The sequence below is a fragment of the Phyllobates terribilis genome, unplaced genomic scaffold (assembly GCF_046119375.1).
Source record: "Phyllobates terribilis strain yellow unplaced genomic scaffold, ASM4611937v1 Scaffold_4491__1_contigs__length_60347, whole genome shotgun sequence".
NCBI lineage: Eukaryota > Metazoa > Chordata > Amphibia > Anura > Dendrobatidae > Phyllobates > Phyllobates terribilis.
The window spans coordinates 11,049-30,215 of record NW_027367242.1 but is presented as its reverse complement, the minus strand read 5'-3'; positions in this window follow the sequence as shown (position 1 = coordinate 30,215).

The window sequence follows — 19,167 nt, the reverse complement described above, 5'->3', positions numbered from 1 at the left end:
GCAATCGGTCTGAACTCACGAATAGAAAGGGGATTGTCAATCTTCGGAATCAAGTTAACAAACGTAGCATTCGTTTGCCGAAGCAAGCGACTCCTTCTGAAGAAGTCCCGAATAGCCAGACCAATATCCTCTCGAACAATGCTCCAACACGACTTGAAGAACATACTACCAAAGCCATCAGGACCCGGGGATTTCTTCCCTCCAATCCCCTTAAACGCATTCCGGATTTCCTTATCCAAGATGCCTCGGCACAGCTCAGCATGGGCAGAATAGTCAACGCGAGATCCCTCTAACTCTGTAAAATCAGGCTCCTCAGTATCAACATGACACCCAAACAACGACCAATAGAAATCCACCACTTCCGAGTTAATCTCATCTCTCGTGTCAAGAATATCACCACTCGAATTTTTAAGCAGAAAAATCGAGTTCCTCCCCCTTCTATTTTTCAGCCCATTGTAGAATATAGCCGAAGATTCCTCCCCCTGCTTGACCCAATCTATCTTCGTTTTTTGAGCTACGAAGCTATGCAGTTGCCTTGTTCTTCTATCCATTTCATCTCGGGCCGCATAAACCTCATTCTGTAGCGCGACGGAGCTGAAGTCCCCCTGCAGTTTGACGTTAGCAACAGCTAACCGAGCTGTACATTCCTCAACTAAGCTTTCAAGATGACGAAATATGCCCTTTTGCCATCTCATAAGAGTCAATTTCACCTTCCTCAATTTAGTAGCCACCACAAACTGCGGGTTACCTTCGACATTGTAATCCCAAGCACTACGAACCACCTCCAAGAAGTCCGGCTCCTCCACCCAAAAGTTTCGGAACTTAAATGGGATCTTCTTAAACCTCGAACTTGGATTAACAGTGCATAAGCTCGGGGAATGGTCCGAGAACAGCGGATCAGCGAAGACCACCCTCGCATCACTAAACGCATCAGCCCACGCATCATTCACCAACACACGATCCAGTTTACACGCAACCCGTCTCGTGCCATCCTGATTATTGCTCCAAGTATAATGAAGCCCAGAGAATGCTGCATCAACCAGCCCTTCTCGCGCCACAAACTGACTAAACTCCGTGTCAATATGATGCTCCTGTCTATTAAAAGATACCTTATCCGATAGTTGTAGGATGCAATTAAAATCACCCATGACAACCCACGGATCCCTATTTCCCACAACCTCCTGCTGAATCTCAGGCCATAACAAACTACGATTCACTGCGTCATTGCTCGCATAAACAAACGTAGTCAACATACTTACTCGTCGGTCCTTACTCTCAACCCGACAATGCATAAACTGACTCGTGCTACGTACAACTGTAACATCAACCACACCTGGATCCCAAGAAATCCAGATACGACCTCTAACTCCCGCCGAACTATCTTGATGCCTTGTTTTTTATGTTTGCGTATGCATGGTATGGAAGGCCTGTGTGCTCGTGCATTCATACAGCTGGACTTTCGCTTGTTATTTTACCCTCACTAGTAAGGTCACACTTCTTCGAATTAACCAACCCTTTGGGTTTTACCCCAAAAAAAAGATAGTGTCGGGTCCTGGTACTACCATCTATCTACTAGGTCCATAGACAACTGGGAGAGATTGCACAACGAGTTTCTAGGTAGGTACTTCCCAGTGAAGAAAGTAAATACCCTGAAGAAAGAGATTGTCCAGGTGGAGCAGAGAGATGATGAATCCCTTTATGATTACCTGGAGTGTTTCAAGGGGTTGTGTGCTAGATTCCCCTTACATGGATATGAGTCTGATGACATGGTACTATTTATATCCCAAGGTTTGTTGAATTTGGAAATGAGAATGATTGATGCCGCCTGCGGTGGGAGCATTCTAAACATGACTACTGAGGATGTCATGGAGAAGCTACAAGATCTGGCAGAAAGTACTAGGAGTTTTTTTGGAGGACCTACACTAAGAGAGGAGTGAATGTCGTGAGCTCATACAATCCTGGCCTTGCGAATGAGTTGGATGAAATTAAGAAGATGCTTGCTAATCTAGTATCAAAGAGTGGACAAAAATCAGCAAGAGTATATGGAGTTTGTTCTGATCCATCTCACCACTCTGATGCATGTCTTGAGCTTCAAGAAGATGCAATCGCCAAAGTCAATATTGTTGGTGGGTATGGACCTCCACGTCCTTGGAATGATCAACAACATGATAACTCTAATCCGGGGTATAGAGATCATCCCAATTTCAGATGGCGTGATCAGACTAAGCCCCAGTATGAGCAACAACCGAGGTGGAAGCCTCGCGATCCTCAACCTAGTTATGGACCATCAACAGTGGATTTTCTTAACTCTTTGACTAAGCATTTCACAACTCATGTCCAGACTACGGAAGCGGGTATTAAGAACATAGAAGTGCAGATTGGGCAGTTGGCACAAACAATATCTACTCTGTCACAGAATCAGTCCAACACATTGCCATCTCAAACCACATGGAACCCAAGAATTAGGAATGTCAGTGCTATGACATTAAGAAGTGGTAGAAATTTGGAGAAAATGCCAATTGATGAAGAAGAGATCGTACCTAATGTGACAACAGGTGCACGACCGCGTACAGATTGGCGCGACCGCGAAAAAGACTCTATAGAAGAGGCACGTCTGCTCCCTTGGCCGTCCGGGCTCTGCAGACATGGCGCGACCACGCCCCTACCAGCTCTACCGCTCCGAGGGGCCTGTATCAGAGGCGCGGCCGCACCACCTACCAGCGCGACCGCGCCAAGACGGTGAATCTTCAAAACTTGAGGCGCACCCACATCATGGGTTGCGCGACCATGTCGACGACTCTGGAGATGGTGCGCACTCGCGCCCTGGGCCGTGTGATCGCGCCACCGTTGATGTTGATTATGATCTGGTTTCTCCACTTGATGTTGAAGAGGAGATAGACGACCCGCGTGGTGATTTCAAGCTGAGACAGAACAATTACGCGTGTTTGAATTTTCCACCACTTGAGACTCTGAAACCCCAGCACCTTTTCCAGAAACCCTGAAAGACATAAGGAGACCAGAGAATGACAAGGAGCTTTTCGAAACCTTCAGTAAGTGTGAGGTAAACATCCCTTTACTCAAGCTAATTAAGAGTATTGCTCATTACGCTAAGTTCTTGAAGGAGCTATCCATGGTAAACAGGAAGCAAAAGATGAAGGGTCAACATAAGGTTACGGTAAGTGAACGAGTATCTGTTATATTCCAAAAGCGTATGTCTAAGAAGTGCAGCGATCCAGGTATGATAAGTATTCTTCGTCGTATTGGTGAAAGTCATTTTGAAAAAGCTATGCTTGATTTGGGCGCGTCTATTAATGTGATACCATATTTCTCTATATAAGCTTCTAGTATTGGGACCTTTGCATAAAATCGGAATAATAATTCAATTAGTTGATGGATCCACTGTTTATCCCAAAGGAGTAGTTAAAAACGTTCTAGTTATGGTTGATAAGCTAGTCTTTCCTACCGACTTTTTTGTGCTAGATATGGAGCATGATAGACAAGCTGCACCTATACTCTTAGTTAGAACTTTAATGAAAACTGCGAGTACAAAGGTTGATTTAGCAAGTGGGTCTTAAACGGTTAAACCTTAAAATTTGATGGGGAGATTGTGAAATTCAATATTTTTGATGCTATGAAACACCCCATCGAGGATGTTGCTTCTGTTTTTTCTATTGATGTACTTGATTCCATTGTGCATAATTCACTCAACACATCTAGTGTAGACGCTTGAGATCTATCATGGAAAATAGCATTGATAACCCAACTCAGGAAGATTTAGACCTAGCACCCAATAAGCACGAGATACTATCAAATTCAGATAAGCTGAGGTATATTTGGCCGGTAGGCCCTTGTCACTGACTATGGAGGGTGACAAGCTTCTCCCTTCTGCTTTGCAGGTACCGATTTGAGCCCAAGTAGACTTCATGACACTACAAAAAAAGATGAAGGCTTGGTATGATAAGAGAGTAAAAGAAAGACGAGGGTTAAAACCTCCATATGAGTGGATCAACAAGGAATTTCTGGATGAGACGACTCTTGAAGAGCCAAGTGTTGGATGATTAAGAGCTGAACTAAGTCGAGCCAATGACTCTAACCAAGACGTTGCTCAGGAGGCAACCCGGGGTATGAGGTACTTTTCCCCCTTTCACTTATCTTTTATATTTGTTCTTTATTATCACAATAGGGACATTGTGTGCTTCAAGTGTGAGGGAAGGAAATTATCTCACTGTGTTTGCACTTCTGCTTGTTTTTGTGTCTTTTGCGTTTGTTTTTATTTTTGTGTGTCAGATATCATATTCCCTTGCTTGGTACTTTGTGGTTCCTTATAATGGTACATTGACTTTGAATCTCTTTAATATGCTTTAGATGTTAATATTAAAATTGCGTTATGAGGTGAAATGATATATCAAGCTTTTGACATTAACCTGAGCATGTGGACTTTTATTAAGATGTGTTAGGACTACAATTGCATAAGTCCTCTCATATCATAGTTTTATTATGTTATTTATATAATTTGCTTCCTTCTTCTTCATAAAATAAATAAGAAAGAAATAAAAGAAAAAGAAAAAGGGGGGTGAAGCTCCTAGCACAATAAGTCAGAAGAGCATGCAATTTCCGTGGTGTGAAAGATCACTCCGAGTTCGATCCTCCATGGCAACGCGAAGAGTTTCATTAGCGGGCCTGGACCCATAAAACGGACGGACCCGATACCTCAAGAACCAATTTTAAAAGAAAAAAAGTGAATAATTGAAGAAGATGAAAAGAAGCAAAAAGTCTATGTGGTACTTCTTGAGTTGGGTTGTGATTATTATGCTATAAATTGTGTTGGAACTGATGATATCTTATCATTGATTGTGAAGCGTGCTAGGAAGGAATTTGTCTTTTGTTTGATCTTTTGTTATTATCATTCATATGTCACTTGGATATAGATAACTTTTGTATATTCTATGGATTCATTGTCGTGTGCTTGCTTAGGACAAGCGAAGTCCAAGTTTGGGGGGATTTTGAGAGAAAGCATTTTGGGCTAGTTTAGGTCATCTTTGTTTTGTCCAAATAGAGTCGTTTTGCATCTTTCTAGTTTTTTTTGCTTTCATAGATTTTTGTAGAGTCGGAGTCTACTCCTGTGTTTGGATGATTGCATGTGTTTTGGAGATGAAGTGTTGATGATGACCATTGTTATCATGTTCTTCCATACTTCCTGAGACTAATGTGCCTAATGGAGGAGGAAGTTCATTGCAACTTACTCGAGGATGAGCAAGTTCTAAGTGTGGGGGAGTTTGATAGGCAATATCCTGGATAGCGCATCCAGTGATTATTAGCATGATATGTAGTGATTTGGCGATGTTATAGGGTGTATTCCTAAAATCCGGAGCTTGCAGTGAAGTAGCGTTATTCATCAGGATTATAGAGATAAGAATGGAGATGGAGAGAAGATTGTCACAGAGAAGAAGGCGCGACGGCGCCGGAGCCACGGAAGCCAGGACGCGACCGCGTCCATGACTAGCACGACCACGCACATGTTCGTGGAGGACCATGGCGCGAGGAACTGAGGCGCGACCGTGCCATGCTAGGGCGCGACCACTTCCCTTTTGGGTCGGGATGCTATTCTGGGCTTCGCGAGCGGGATTATTTCTGGGCCATTAATTCTTGCAGAAGAAGTACGGGCTGGACTTGTTTAATTATTATTTCCAGATTTAGGTTTTGAATAAAAGAGATTAGGGTTAGAGTTTAATTAGCCACATCACTCACTTTCCACTTTTCTTGTCTTACGTTCTAGAGAACTATGTCACACTAGATCTATTTGTTTCATTCAATGGATGAAGCATGCGGATTGACTTAGTTGTAAGGCTTCTACCTTTATTTTAATTCAATTTGGTTATTTCATCTCTCTTGAACTCAAACGTTATTGAATTTGATTTGTCTAGCTGGCCTGATCACCTAGGTAGATTTTATCTATTCTTATTACTAGGGTTTGATTATTTCTACTTGAAAGGTCATATCTTTGTGTAGCACAACAATTGCATGATCTAGTTGAGATTGTTATTGTAGAGAGGGGTGATTGCATGTTAAATATCGACTTAAGTCAATGGTGTTACATGCACCTATCTATTCCTGATCGTATTGTTGCTTTGTTATTAAATCTTGATAGTTTCAAGGGTATAGCTTAATAAGGATTATTAGGACTAGTTGGACTAATAACTATATCAGAACGGATTAGGTCAACCATATGAATTGCTAAACTTAGGGTATATAGTTGCCAATGATCAACCTATCTATCTGATGTGTCGATGTTTGTTGAACGGAACGCTTTCTCATCACTATTACTTTTAAACCAATCTTAGTTCGTTAATTTGCATCACAAAACCCCCTTTGATTACTTACTAGTTAATCATCTTAATCACACAAGAATGGATAATCTGACTCCTTGTGAGATTCGACCCTTACTTGCCTCTATATTATTTAGAGTAGCTAGTTAGGATTAATTTGATTGAGCATAACAACTTTTAGCCTCGTCAGTTAGACACTCATCCTGAGATTCACGTGTTTCCCTTTACTCGGTCAAACTAAACAAAAATAAAGAATCTTTTTAAAAAATAAAATAACTTAATCAATTAAATATAATTTAAAGTTTCTTAATTTAAAAATGAACCTATATCTTTTATTTACTTCCATTTTCAATGTATACCTTGAAACACCTAAGTGTTTAAACTCACCACATAAAAACCTAGTAAGTAAATTGGGTTCAAGTCAAATCACTTAAAATTGAATCTGTTAATCTATCTATATAATATTAAACTAACATGATAACAGTTTGCGTGTCTCTTATTAGTTTTGACAAATATCGTCTTCTCACTAATTTTAAGCAGATTTATACATGTGTCAAATTTGAAGAGCATTATTATTTTTTTAACTATAGCCACATAGCACCTATTTGGCATACAGTTTGCATGTGTCTCTTATTAATTTGGACAAATATCGTCTTCTCACTAATTTTAAACAAATTTTTACATGTGTCAAATTTTAAGAGCATTATTATTTTTTAACTATAGCTACATAGCACCTATTTGGCATACATATGGTAAAAATTATAACCATTTCCTTTACTATTATATGAATAGGATACTCTAACTTAATAAAAGGAAAAAAAATTAGAAAATTATTATTTTTCGGGAATATCATTTTTTTTTTAGAATTGGAAACAAAAATCTTCTATTTTCTACAAGGAAAAATCTAGCATTATTAAAATCCAACATTATCTTTTATATTTGATTATAAAGATATTTTATTAACAAAATATGAAATGACCAACATAAATAATAATGCATAGAATCACAATTACAATGAAAGTAATATATAAACACAATTACTATATATTTTGTTAATACAGAAAGATAGTTACTTATATTGTAACTCAATATGATATATTTTTATTAGCAGTATTTATATATTCAAAGAATATAATATATTAATAAAAATTATTTTATTTTATACTCCGTGCATCACACGCGGTTTAAACTAGTAGAAAATCTTTTTTTTGTTTTAGATGCATATAAGATGTATTTAAATTTTATATATATATAAAGATTGACCTCTTTCCACAATAGTAAATATTTTTCTTTTTCTTTTTTTTACCATGCCTCACATCATTAAATATTCTCATTTTTCTAATTTCAATTGATCACTCAAACTTTTTACAGAAGAAAATATCCCAGACTTTCTCTTCTATTGAGCACAATTATTGTTTCTTCTACGAATTTATCTAAGTATATAAAATCGATATCTATGGGAGTGTTTGACAATACCTAGATAAAATAAAATTTAATCTAGATGAAATAGAGTACATGAAATAAAACTAGATGAAAGGTAGATGAAATAAATATTAGATGAAATTTGAGAAAATCAAATCAGATGAAAATATCAATAAAATAAATATTAAAATAAATATTGAAAAGTATTTTAAAAGAGCTTTAAATAACAAGATAGTACGGTGATAAAATACCAATGAAAAAAATAATAAAAATAAAAAACTATACATATTAGAGTATTAGTTATCCTCATTTCTCTAATCTCAATTGATCAACTAAACTTTCTACAATGAAAAAATATCTTTTTTGATATTAAAGAGGAGCGGAGCCTCCGTACGCGTTAATTAGGAAAAAACAAGTGGGATACAACAAAGAAAAACGGGATGTAGCCCGTCCCCTAGTGTCTTCCAACAAACTCTCCAAAACAAGCTCTGGAGGATCCAGAAGCACAGAAAATCTTGAAGCAAAATCGAAAGCATGAGCCGCCAACGAGTCTGCCACCTCGTTGGCCTCTCAATAAATATGACGACACTGGCAAAGCTAGTCCCTACTAATGGAGCCTTTCGCCCTGGCGATGAGGCTAGAAAGGGGGTGCGTACTATCCACAGGTTTATCTAGAAGTGAGGTCACGAAGCGCAAGTCCGTTTCTAGGTAAACCCTCTTATACCCTTTATTCCATGCCAAAGAAATACCTGAAACAATACCTCAAAGCTTGGCCATAGGGACCAAACAAGAACCAATGTGGTGCACAAATCCACAGAGCCACTTACCCTGGTGATCACGGATCACACCACCCGCTGCACCTCTACCGTCTCTGACCGCGCCATCCGTGTTGATCTTAACCCACCCTGGAGGGGGTGGATCCCAAGACATTTGAACCTCCACTCTGGGACCCCTAAGGCCTGTGTGCTTCAAAGCCATGAATCTCGCATAATCCTCCACTTTTGCTCTAATAAAACTCGCTTTGTTTCTCGGGAACTCCTCATTATGGAAGACCCATCTATTCCTCCACTTCCATAAATGCCAAATAGTGGTAATAAAGGTCTCCGTCCAAATCAAGTCACCCTTAGAAGAAGTCGTCAGGTTCTCCCTCATCCAAATAGCGAAGTCCGAGGTGAAGAAGGTGGAACATATAAGGCCTGCCTGAAGTGACGTCCAAACCTCCCTTGTTGCCTTGCAATCCCTCAACACATGGGCGAGGTCCTACCCAATCCTCGGGCACCGCACGCAAGCCTTGGATGCAGCCAAGTGCCGAAGAAATCTCTCTCCATTGGTCATCACCGCACCCCGACTAGCCAACTATGCAAAAGTCTTAGCTCGTTCCTGCACACACGCTTTCCACAAGCAAGTAAAAATAGCATAATCAATGTTAAGTTCCATACCTTGGTTATGGATGAGCCGGTACGCGGACGCCACTGAATAGTTCCCATCGGTAGTTGGTATCCAAGATAGGACGTCCACCGCGTCCTCCTCGTCCCTAATAGCCTGCTCCGCGATGGCCAAAAGGAGAAATGTGGCAGCCGGCCAACAAGGTGATCCCACTTCCACCCTACTCCCGGTTCCCAATACGAGGTGGCAGGCAAATAAAGCTTGGCGGGAGGAAGAGGCACCAAGCAAACATCATGAAGCAAACTGTCGGCAACCCAAGGATCCACCCAAAACTTGATGCTCTCCCCGCTACCCACGATCCATCTTATTCCCTTCGGAAGGATGATCTTTGTACCCCGTTTTATTGCTCTCCAAGATGGGGAGGGGTCACAACGCTCGGTATGAGAAGGTCTAACATACTTAGCCCGGATAAACCTAGCCCAAAACTCCTCACAAGCAAGACTAAAACGCCACACAAGTTTTCCGTTGAGAGCAAGGTTAAGCTCTCCCATGCTCTTTAAACCCAAACCCCCAAGCTCCTTCGGTTTGGTGATCACTTCCCAACTAAGAAGATGCATCTTCCTCGTGCTATCCGTGCCACCCCAAATGAACATCCTCGTCATTTGATCAAACTTCTTGCAAATTTTGTCCGTGAAGGGCATGGTGGCCATCAATTACACTAGGAGTGAGTGAAGCACCGACTTTGCAAGATTAACTCTCCTGGTGAAGCTCAAGTACTTGTTCCTCCAACCACAAAGTCTCGCATTGACTTTATCAAAGAGCAGCTTGAAAGTATCCACACTAATAGCTTTGTGTAAAAGAGGGACACCAAGATAAATACCAAGATCCTCCGTCACGTTCATGCTTGCCACCGCTAAATCCCTACGCACACTACTCGAAATGTTAGGAGAAACATGAATACGAGATTTACATAGACTAACCTTTTTCCCCGAAGATCTGCAAAAAAGCTCAAGACATCTCCTCATCTCGTTTACTTGGCTGACCGAGGCTTTTCCCATAAGAAGAATATCATCCGTGAACATAATATGTGTGATAGGCGCCCCCTAGACACAAAAAACGGCTTCCACACATGGTTCCTAAGAGATTCCTCAATGAGTTGGCTTAACCTCTCGAGGCAAAGGACGAAGAGATACGGTGACATAGCGTCTCCTTGTCTAATAATGCCCCTCGAAGTATGGAAGGCGCAGGTAACTTCACCATTCCAAAGAACACTCAAGGAGGTGGAAGAGACATACTCCGAAATCCACTTCACCCAATTCTGAGAAAAAACCCGCATCAACAAGAGTGTCAACAATAAAGTCCCACCGAAGGCGGTCATACGCCTTCTCGAGGTCGATCTTCATGACCAAGTATCCACTATTACCTTGCTTTCTCTTAAGTGTATGCACAACTTCTTGCGCTAGGACGATGTTATCATTGATCATCCTACCCGGTATAAAGCTACTTTGGGTAGGATTAACAAGGAGAGAAATCACCTTTTACAAGCGGTTAAACACTTAGTAATAATTCTATAAATAACATTGAAAAGTGAGATAGAGCGAAAGAAGTGACCTTTCCCGGGTTGTCCTTCTTGGGGATAAGGGATAGGAACGTATCGTTAAGCCCCGGCGGAAGGTTGACCGTAGCAAGGAATGTGCTGACCAACTTCCACACCAAACCACCCACAATATCCCAAAACTTTTGGAAGAAAAGAGGTTGAAACCCATCCGTTACGGGGGCCTTTAGCACCCCCATGCCCTTGACCGCCATAAGAATGTCATCCTTGGTAAATTTCGTATTAAGGGCATTCCACGTCGCATCATCAAGGATAAGGAAATGGTTGTGAGGCGTAACAATAGGGAAGAGTTCCTCCATCGGAAGAGAAAACAAAGAACGACAGTAATCAACCACCATCCCCTCAAGCTCGTTCGGGTAGACACCCAAACATCATCGTCATTGCAAAGAGAAGTCACCCTATTCCTCCTCCTTTGCACCATAGTTAAGGCATGAAAAAAAAGATGTGTTGCGGTCCCCCTCAACTAACCACAACTCTCTCGACTTTTAGCGCCAAAGTGTTTCCTCGTTAAGGAGAACCGAAGCTAAATCAGATTGTGCGGCGGTATTAGCCTCAATAAGTTGATCCGTGGGACTAATGAAGAGCCGGTATTGAATCGATTGAAGGAGATCAAGGAGTTTGGCTTTCTTCTTAGCGACATTGCCAAACACCAAAGCATTCCACTTTTGAAGGATGGGTCTCAGCGTGCTCAAATTAGTGACAACCGTAGCCGTATCCACCCATGAATTCTTCACGAGACTTGCCAAATCCGGATTATTACACCACATAGCCTCAAAATGGAAGGGTCTAAGGGATGGAATAAGGTGGTTTCTAGGTCGTAGTGAAAGGAGAAGAGGACAATGATCTGAACACAAAGACGGGAGATGACGAACATTAGCCTCGGGCCAAGCCATGACTGCGTTAACATTCATAAAAATACGATCAAGACATTTGGAGAAAAAAATTGAGGAGCTATTACCCCCCGACCAAGTGAAGTTGGGGACCGAGAATCCCATATCGACAAGGCCCGAATTATCAACGAACTCTTGGAAGTGGTCCGAGTCCCGATGAAGAACCCCTGACCCACCCATTCTTTCCTCCAACCTAAGGATGCAATTAAAGTCACCCCCGAAAAAAGTAGAACCATGAAATTACTAGACAATCTCTCTAAAGAGTCCCAAAACGCACGCCTATGATGAGCGAGGCCGGGGCATAACAAAAACAGAAGTTGCACACATCATCTCCCTTCTTGAGAGAGGCCCAAAAGAAGTTTGAATTCTGCTCGGGAACCGAGACCGTGATGTTCAACGGGTCCCAAAGTAGAAATAAACCCCTGGAACCCCCTATAGCATCCTCAACATGATAGCTATCCCGACCAAGCTTGTCACATGTGGCGGAGGCTTTTTATACCGGACAGTTGAGTTTTGAAAACAACAAAGACATCAACCCGTTGTTTTTGGGATCAAATATTTCAAAGTTTTAGTGAATCTAACCTTGTTAGCACCACGGCAATTCCAAAGGACAACTTTCATTTGGATAATATAGGAGAAAAGGCGACCCAAGATCGAAGTTAGGCTGAAGGTGAAAAACTGGAGTCAGGTCTGGTGCGCTCAGTGTTCTGTCCAAGTCAGGAGCTGGTTTTCCAAAAGAAGAATCGCCCTTAGTAACCAAGCTCATATTTGTGTTAACTGTCTCCCATAGCCAAAGAAGCCACGTCATGGGCCTGTATAGAGGAAGGCAATTTACTCTTGGGCTCCAACTTAACCCTAGCTCTTGTATTTGGGCCGTTTAAATTAGGCCCAACAACCCTAGCCTTTCTCTTCTTATGCAGCGTGGCTTTTTAAGACTTGATAAGGCCTGGAGAACTGCGGCCCAAAATAGACGCCTCCACACTGCGATCCAGCATAACAACTGCCGCACTGGGGTCCACAGGAGCTTGCTCCACCACTGCACCTTTGTCAGACGTATAGCACAGTAGAGGGTCAACTCTTCCAATTGGCACCTTCCACCTTTGTGCTACCCCCTGACGAAGTCAGCCCAACCCAGCTATACTCTGGTGTTCAACAGTCTCCACATTTTCGTCGGCGACACCATCTTCAACGACTCCGATACCTTTGAAACAGTTGGTGGTGATCGTAGAAATCTGTGGTTTCTCCATGTTACTGTAAATAACTTCGGCACTCTGAATTTTCGACTCTAGCCTTCTCCACCGGAATCCCTATTGATCTCTCATGGATGGGGAGATCACCTGTCGAGGTCCTAACAAGAAGAGCAGGTTATTGTTGTTCACAATTCGCGGGTCCAGACGAAGCTTTCTTCAACCCCTGACATTGCTTCCGAAAGTGGTCGAAGAGACCACAGTGATCACATAGGGCATGAATATTCTCGTACTCCAGTTGGAAGTGGCTGTCGTCGACAAGGATGGACTTGTGGAGGCGTTTAGTGAGGTCAAGTTCGATGCTAACCCTGGCGAACTTGCCTTTGGTTGCTGTCGCCGTCCTCGCATCAACACTCACCGGCAAGCCTAACGCTCCAGCAATACTCAGCAGAGCCTCCTCCTCGTAATATTTCACCGGAAGACCCATAAAACGGACCCAAACTGGAGTAGAGCTGATGCGATCAACAAGGGGATTAAAGTCTGGTGACCATGTCATGGTGGCGAGATAGTACCCGAATGCCACCTAGGGATCACCAGAAACCATATTCTGGGCATCTCTATCGGACTCAAATCTGACTATGTAGAATCCTCTCGGTAAATCTGCCAGGGAGAACTTGCCAAAACTCTTCCACAACTCCCTGAGTTTTGCATCCAATTTTTCATAGTTGGTCAATATGCCCAGTGGCTTGATGACAATGGCAGATTTCCAGCGTTGCTTGAGCGCCGAAAGTGCATCCTCCTTGAATGTAATGATGGGAACACTGTCTTCGTCATCTACTCTGAAAAAAGAGACTTTTCCGACGATGAAATTAGGAGGGAGCGGGGCCAGGTTCAGTCTTGAAACACCGGTGGACACATCCTTCCACGACGCACGCGCAACTGGAGTCGCCACCTGGGAAAGGGTAGCGCCGGAGGCAGGACCCGACAACAACAGGGGAGCCGGAATGATAGGGTCGGCCTCAGCCTCAGGGGAACGAAGGGTGGCAGGAGGAGGGGTGGAAAAGGAGGGAACAACAAGAGACATGGAGCAAGGGGAAGATGGATGACTAGGTAAATGTGGTGGGTGGCCGAACGAAAACAGGGGAACCAGAGGTAGATGAACTGGAGCAGGGGAAGAAGCAGAGGCGGGGGGTAACGGAATGAGAAAGATGAGGAACAAAGGGGGATCGGGGGCGGCGAGGTATCAGGTGGAGGAGGAAGGGGTGGCGTTGGTTCTGAGAGGACCATAGCACCGCCACCCACCCGGACGGAACGAGACCAAGACTAACGGAGGAAGGAAATATCTTAAACTTCCTCTTCTATTGAACTCAATTGGTATTGCTTCTACTAATCTATCTGAGTATGTGATCTTACAGACAAAATAACATCCATTAGAACAATGTATAAACAATATGTACAAAAATATATAATAATAAAAAGTTTAGACAATTATAAATGATGAGGGTTGATCGGGTGAGAACTTATTTTACTGTACGGACTATGCGGACTCATCACAACCGTTGATTTATTTTTGATCAAAAAAGCAAAACGGAATGACACGCGCTCACACCCCCCCCCCACCCCACTCACTAACTGTCTCTTCAGTTTCCTTCTTCCCTCCTACGCCTTCTAATTCCCTCTCACACTCTCTCATTCTCTCTCACCATTTCCATGTTTTCTTTTCACACCCCACAAAGAACATTAAAAAAACCTAACAAAAAACTACTCCTAAAAACAACGTAGAACTCTCTTGATTTCAAAATCACTTGCACATTTTCGACTCATCAACATGTCTTCGAGCAAAGAAGGAGAAAGATCCGTTGTTCGGACTGTCAAAGCTGGTGAGAAATCAAAACCCTAACCCCTAGGCTTTACTTTTCGTTCGTTTTTTTCGGTATCCTATAGTGTTTTTTTTGGAATGCGATAGTGTTTTCGGCATGCAACTGTGTTTTTTCACTAAATTGTCGGTGGATTTGCTACTATTAAGTTAGGTTTTGCTATTTAAACATCCAAAAAACCATCGATGCTATATTTTGTTACTATTTCTGTTGTTTGTTGATGTGAGATCTTTTTTAAACCAATTTATGCGAGGAAAAAGAAGGATGAGCAAAAAAGAGTTATTTTCGTGGAAGACAAACGAAGAACAACCAAGTAAAACAGCGCTAACTTCTATCAACCTTTGGAAGAACCAGATCGTGAAAAACAAGCCAAAACACAAAAGCCAAAAGTGGAAAAGAAATCAAAAGGTAAAAAATGAAGTGCACTCTGTTTCAGGTTGTACTACACTTCTCTTTTTTAGGTTAAAGTGCACTTCACGTTTATGACGAAGTGCACTCCGTTTATAGGATTCAGTGCACTTCGGTTTATGTTGAAGTGCACTCTATTTACAGATTTAGTGCACTTCTCTTTTACTTTGAAGTGCACCTTTCAATTAATAAAAATGAATTGTAACCTGTAAATCTTATTCAGACTTCTGATTTTAACTCATAAGTGCCCTTTATTTTTTTAGCTTATAGTGCACTTCTCTTTTAATTGGGAGTGCACTTCTCATGAAGAATAATGTGCACTCTGTGTAACATACAAAGTGCACTCCGTTTAAAAAAAGGGTTCAATATCTATATTATACATAGTGCACTTTGTTTATAGATTTCAGTGCACTTCTCATTCACTTTGAAGTACACCTTTCATTAACAATAAAAATAAATTGCAACCTGTAAATCTTATTCACACTTCTCATGTTTAACTCAAAAAGTGCCCCTTGTTTTTTAGCTTATAGTGCACTACCCTTTTTACTTGAAGTGCACTACTCATGGAAAAAAAATGATGTGCACTCTGTGTAACATACAGATTGCAGTTCTACTCTTATACAATTTTAAAAAAAATGCAGTGAACTTCATATCATTGAAAAAAAAGTTTAAAAAAAAGTACACTTGTATAATTTTTGTACGTAAAACTGTTGTGCTATATTTTATAATGTTTAAATTATGTCTTTGTAGGAAAAACAAAAAAAACAGAGAGGCTCCAAATGACAGAATCGCACAGCATATAGAGATTCCGATGACAGACCAGAAGTAAAGACAGTAACAAAACAAAAAAGACGTGGTTCAATTGGCGTCCTCTGCTCATTGTTAAAGGAATTCAATGAATCCCAAAAACAGGCTGTGAGGGGGTTGGGGTTGGAGCAACTATTTTCTTGGAACATAGAGTCATTGTCGTACATGTTATGTGACTGGCTTGTAGGCAAATTTGATGCAGCAGCTTGCTCATTAAGATTAGGGAATGGTCTACCAGACATAATAATAAATGATGGTATCATACATCAATATCTGGGTCTACCAAGAGGCGAAGTGAAATTTCAAATGCTAAATTCAAACCCAGACAAAGTGAGGGCTTGGAAGTCCACTTTCCCAAATAGCAAATTTATTCTCTATTCCGATGTTATAAAAAAACTTAAAGAAAATGTCAATGTAGACAGTTCTTTTTCATTAGATTTTGTGATTTTATTTTATTCTATTGTAATTGAGAAAACAGCCAATGGCACTATGTCAGCGAAAAACATTAATTGGTTAGACAAGACACGAGGTGATGATTTGACAAATTATAATTGGTGTCGTTTATGTCGTTTGAGGTTGTGCGAGTTAAAAAACGACTGTAGTGACATCTCAACGTACAAGGGGCCTCATCTTCTCTTACTGGTGAGTTAGTTTCGTTGTTTTACTAATTTAAATGAACTGTCATGGTAATAGTTTTGGTGTGTGCACTTTCTTGCTTTCTTGAAAGTGCACTTTCTTGCATCTGGGGGGTACACTTTGTTGCTTCCAGAAGTGCACTTTGTTGCTTATGGAAAGTGCACTTTCTTGCTTCTGGGGAGTGCACTTTCTTGTTTCTCTTCTTCCAGAATTAAACTTTCTTGCAACTTAAAAAGTGTACTTTACATGTAAAAAAATAAGTGCACTAGGGAAACACATGCCGGTGCACTTTTCTTGCTTCCCAGAAGTGCACTTTCTTGCTTCTAAGAAGTGCACTTCCTTGCTTCTAGAGGGTGCACTTTCTTTTATCTCTTCTTCTATAAGTACACTTGTTTGTAACTTGAAACTGCACTTTACATGCATAAAAAAAGAAGTGCACTACGGACAAACATGGTAGTACACTTACTAATAAATTGTAGTGAACTCTTAGATATTTAAGAAGTAGAATATTTCACATTTCATATATCTTTAATACTAGTTTTCTTATTACTGTAGGCTCTGTACTGTGATAGACTGATTATGTATGTTGAGGAACCTGCCCGAGATTATCCAATTGTTAAGAGTTACACAAGTGAGACTTACAAAGCAATGCAGAACTAGCACTTGAGGTTGGATTTTTATTGTGGCTTTCTGAGAGATGCACCACTGCTAATAGTGCCAATTCACGAGCATAGAGATGAAGTAGCTGAACAGGAGGCATGCTGCTCTAGAATAGATGATAACATTGACATGGGTGATGGAGGAAAGTTCTACAAATTTATACGCAAACAAGCTGATTTAGCTCGACTTATTGCCGAGCAAATCAGTATTTATCACGAGCATGTCAAAACAGCAACAAAAGAAATTCAAGACAGCCACACATACAACAACATCAACGAAACAGTAGAGAAGATAATAAATATAAGAATTTTGCAAGGTTCACAGTACTACCAATCTTCACATTCGCAGTTAAGAAGAAAAAAATGCACTCTATGTAAAATAAATACACTAGTTGTGCCTTATTCTGACATACATCATTTTTCTGATTTTCACAGGATAGCCATGACAAGTTTTTCAACGATCTATTTGTTATTAAATGCATTAAAGAAATAGAGGCTACATGTTTGATGTCAATGGCAGAAAAGAATAATGACATGGACGTTGGCGACAATGGATGGGCTGGTCAATCAGAAGAAGAATGCAAAAAGTTTGATGGTAATCATGACGAAGATACCATAGATGAAGGAGATGATAGAAAAGGCCAACATGAAACAGGTGAAGAAGGTGGGAAACAACAAAACCAGCAAGAGGAAGAACACCCTCATCAATAGCAAGTGCAAGAGAAAGAGCAAGATGAAGAACACCCTCATCAACAGCAAGACCAGCAGCAAGAACAAGAAGACGCACAACACTCTCATCAACAGCAAGATCAAGAGCAAGAACACCCTGGAAATGAAGAAGAGAAGAAAGAAGAAAAAGAATCTAATCAGGGACAGTGTAAAGATGAAGAAATTGTTGAGATTATTGATGCAATGGTTCTTGATACACCTCCTACTGATAAAGATGATGATGTTGAAGATAATTATGTTGTTGAGGTCATAGTTCTGACCGATACAAGTGATAACGATGAGAATAAAGAAAAGAGCACGGGACTCTCTAAACTAGTAAAACAAGACTTCACTGAATCAAGAAAGAGCAGTGAGAAAGAGAAGAGTACTCAACTCCCATCAAAATCAGTTGAGTCTAGAACTTCCAAAACAGGAAGTGATAAGAGTACTGGATCCAAGAAATACAAAAAATTCAAAAGTTCGTCTACCCCAAAATTTGATTTAGGCATTGACGATATATTTCAAGTAGTTGCGGACATGGGAAAGGTATGTATTATATTATCATGAACATTTACATAGATTAAGATTCCTTTATTTTAAATTTAATTGTACTGTTTTTGGCGTGGAACAAAGAGAACTGTTTGAATAAATAACGCTACATAGATATGGGTTAAAATGAGGTGCACTTTTACTAACAGTAGAAGTGCACTTCGCTTTATTTATGAAGTGCACTTCAATTTCTGTAGTATTGAAAATATTTTGTCCTCATTCATAGCAGGTCGCTGGTGAAGGGTCAAAGAATAGTAAAGATAATAGTCAAGAGGAAGAGGCTAAGGTAAAATGTCTTGATAAATACACTTCAAAAAAATATATGTTAAAAAGTGCACTCTTTATAAGAGTAGAAGTGCACATCACATTAATTAATAAAGTGCACGAAATCCATATATTCTAAAAAAGAAATCTTTCTTGGTTCTAACTGGACAAATTTGATTTGTTTTTTATGATGTTTTTATACTCATTCATAGCAGGACACTGATGGGGATCAAACACTATCAAAGAGAGAGGTCAAATTGAAGAAATTAAGGTAAACTTTCAGGATAAGTAAAACTTCATATATATGGGTTAAAAAGGTGCACTCTTGCTACTACAAGAAGTGCACTTCAATATTTTATTAAGTGCACTTTCATATCTGAAAAGGAGATTTTTTTTGGTTATCAACTACACAATTTTGTGTTTTTATACTGTT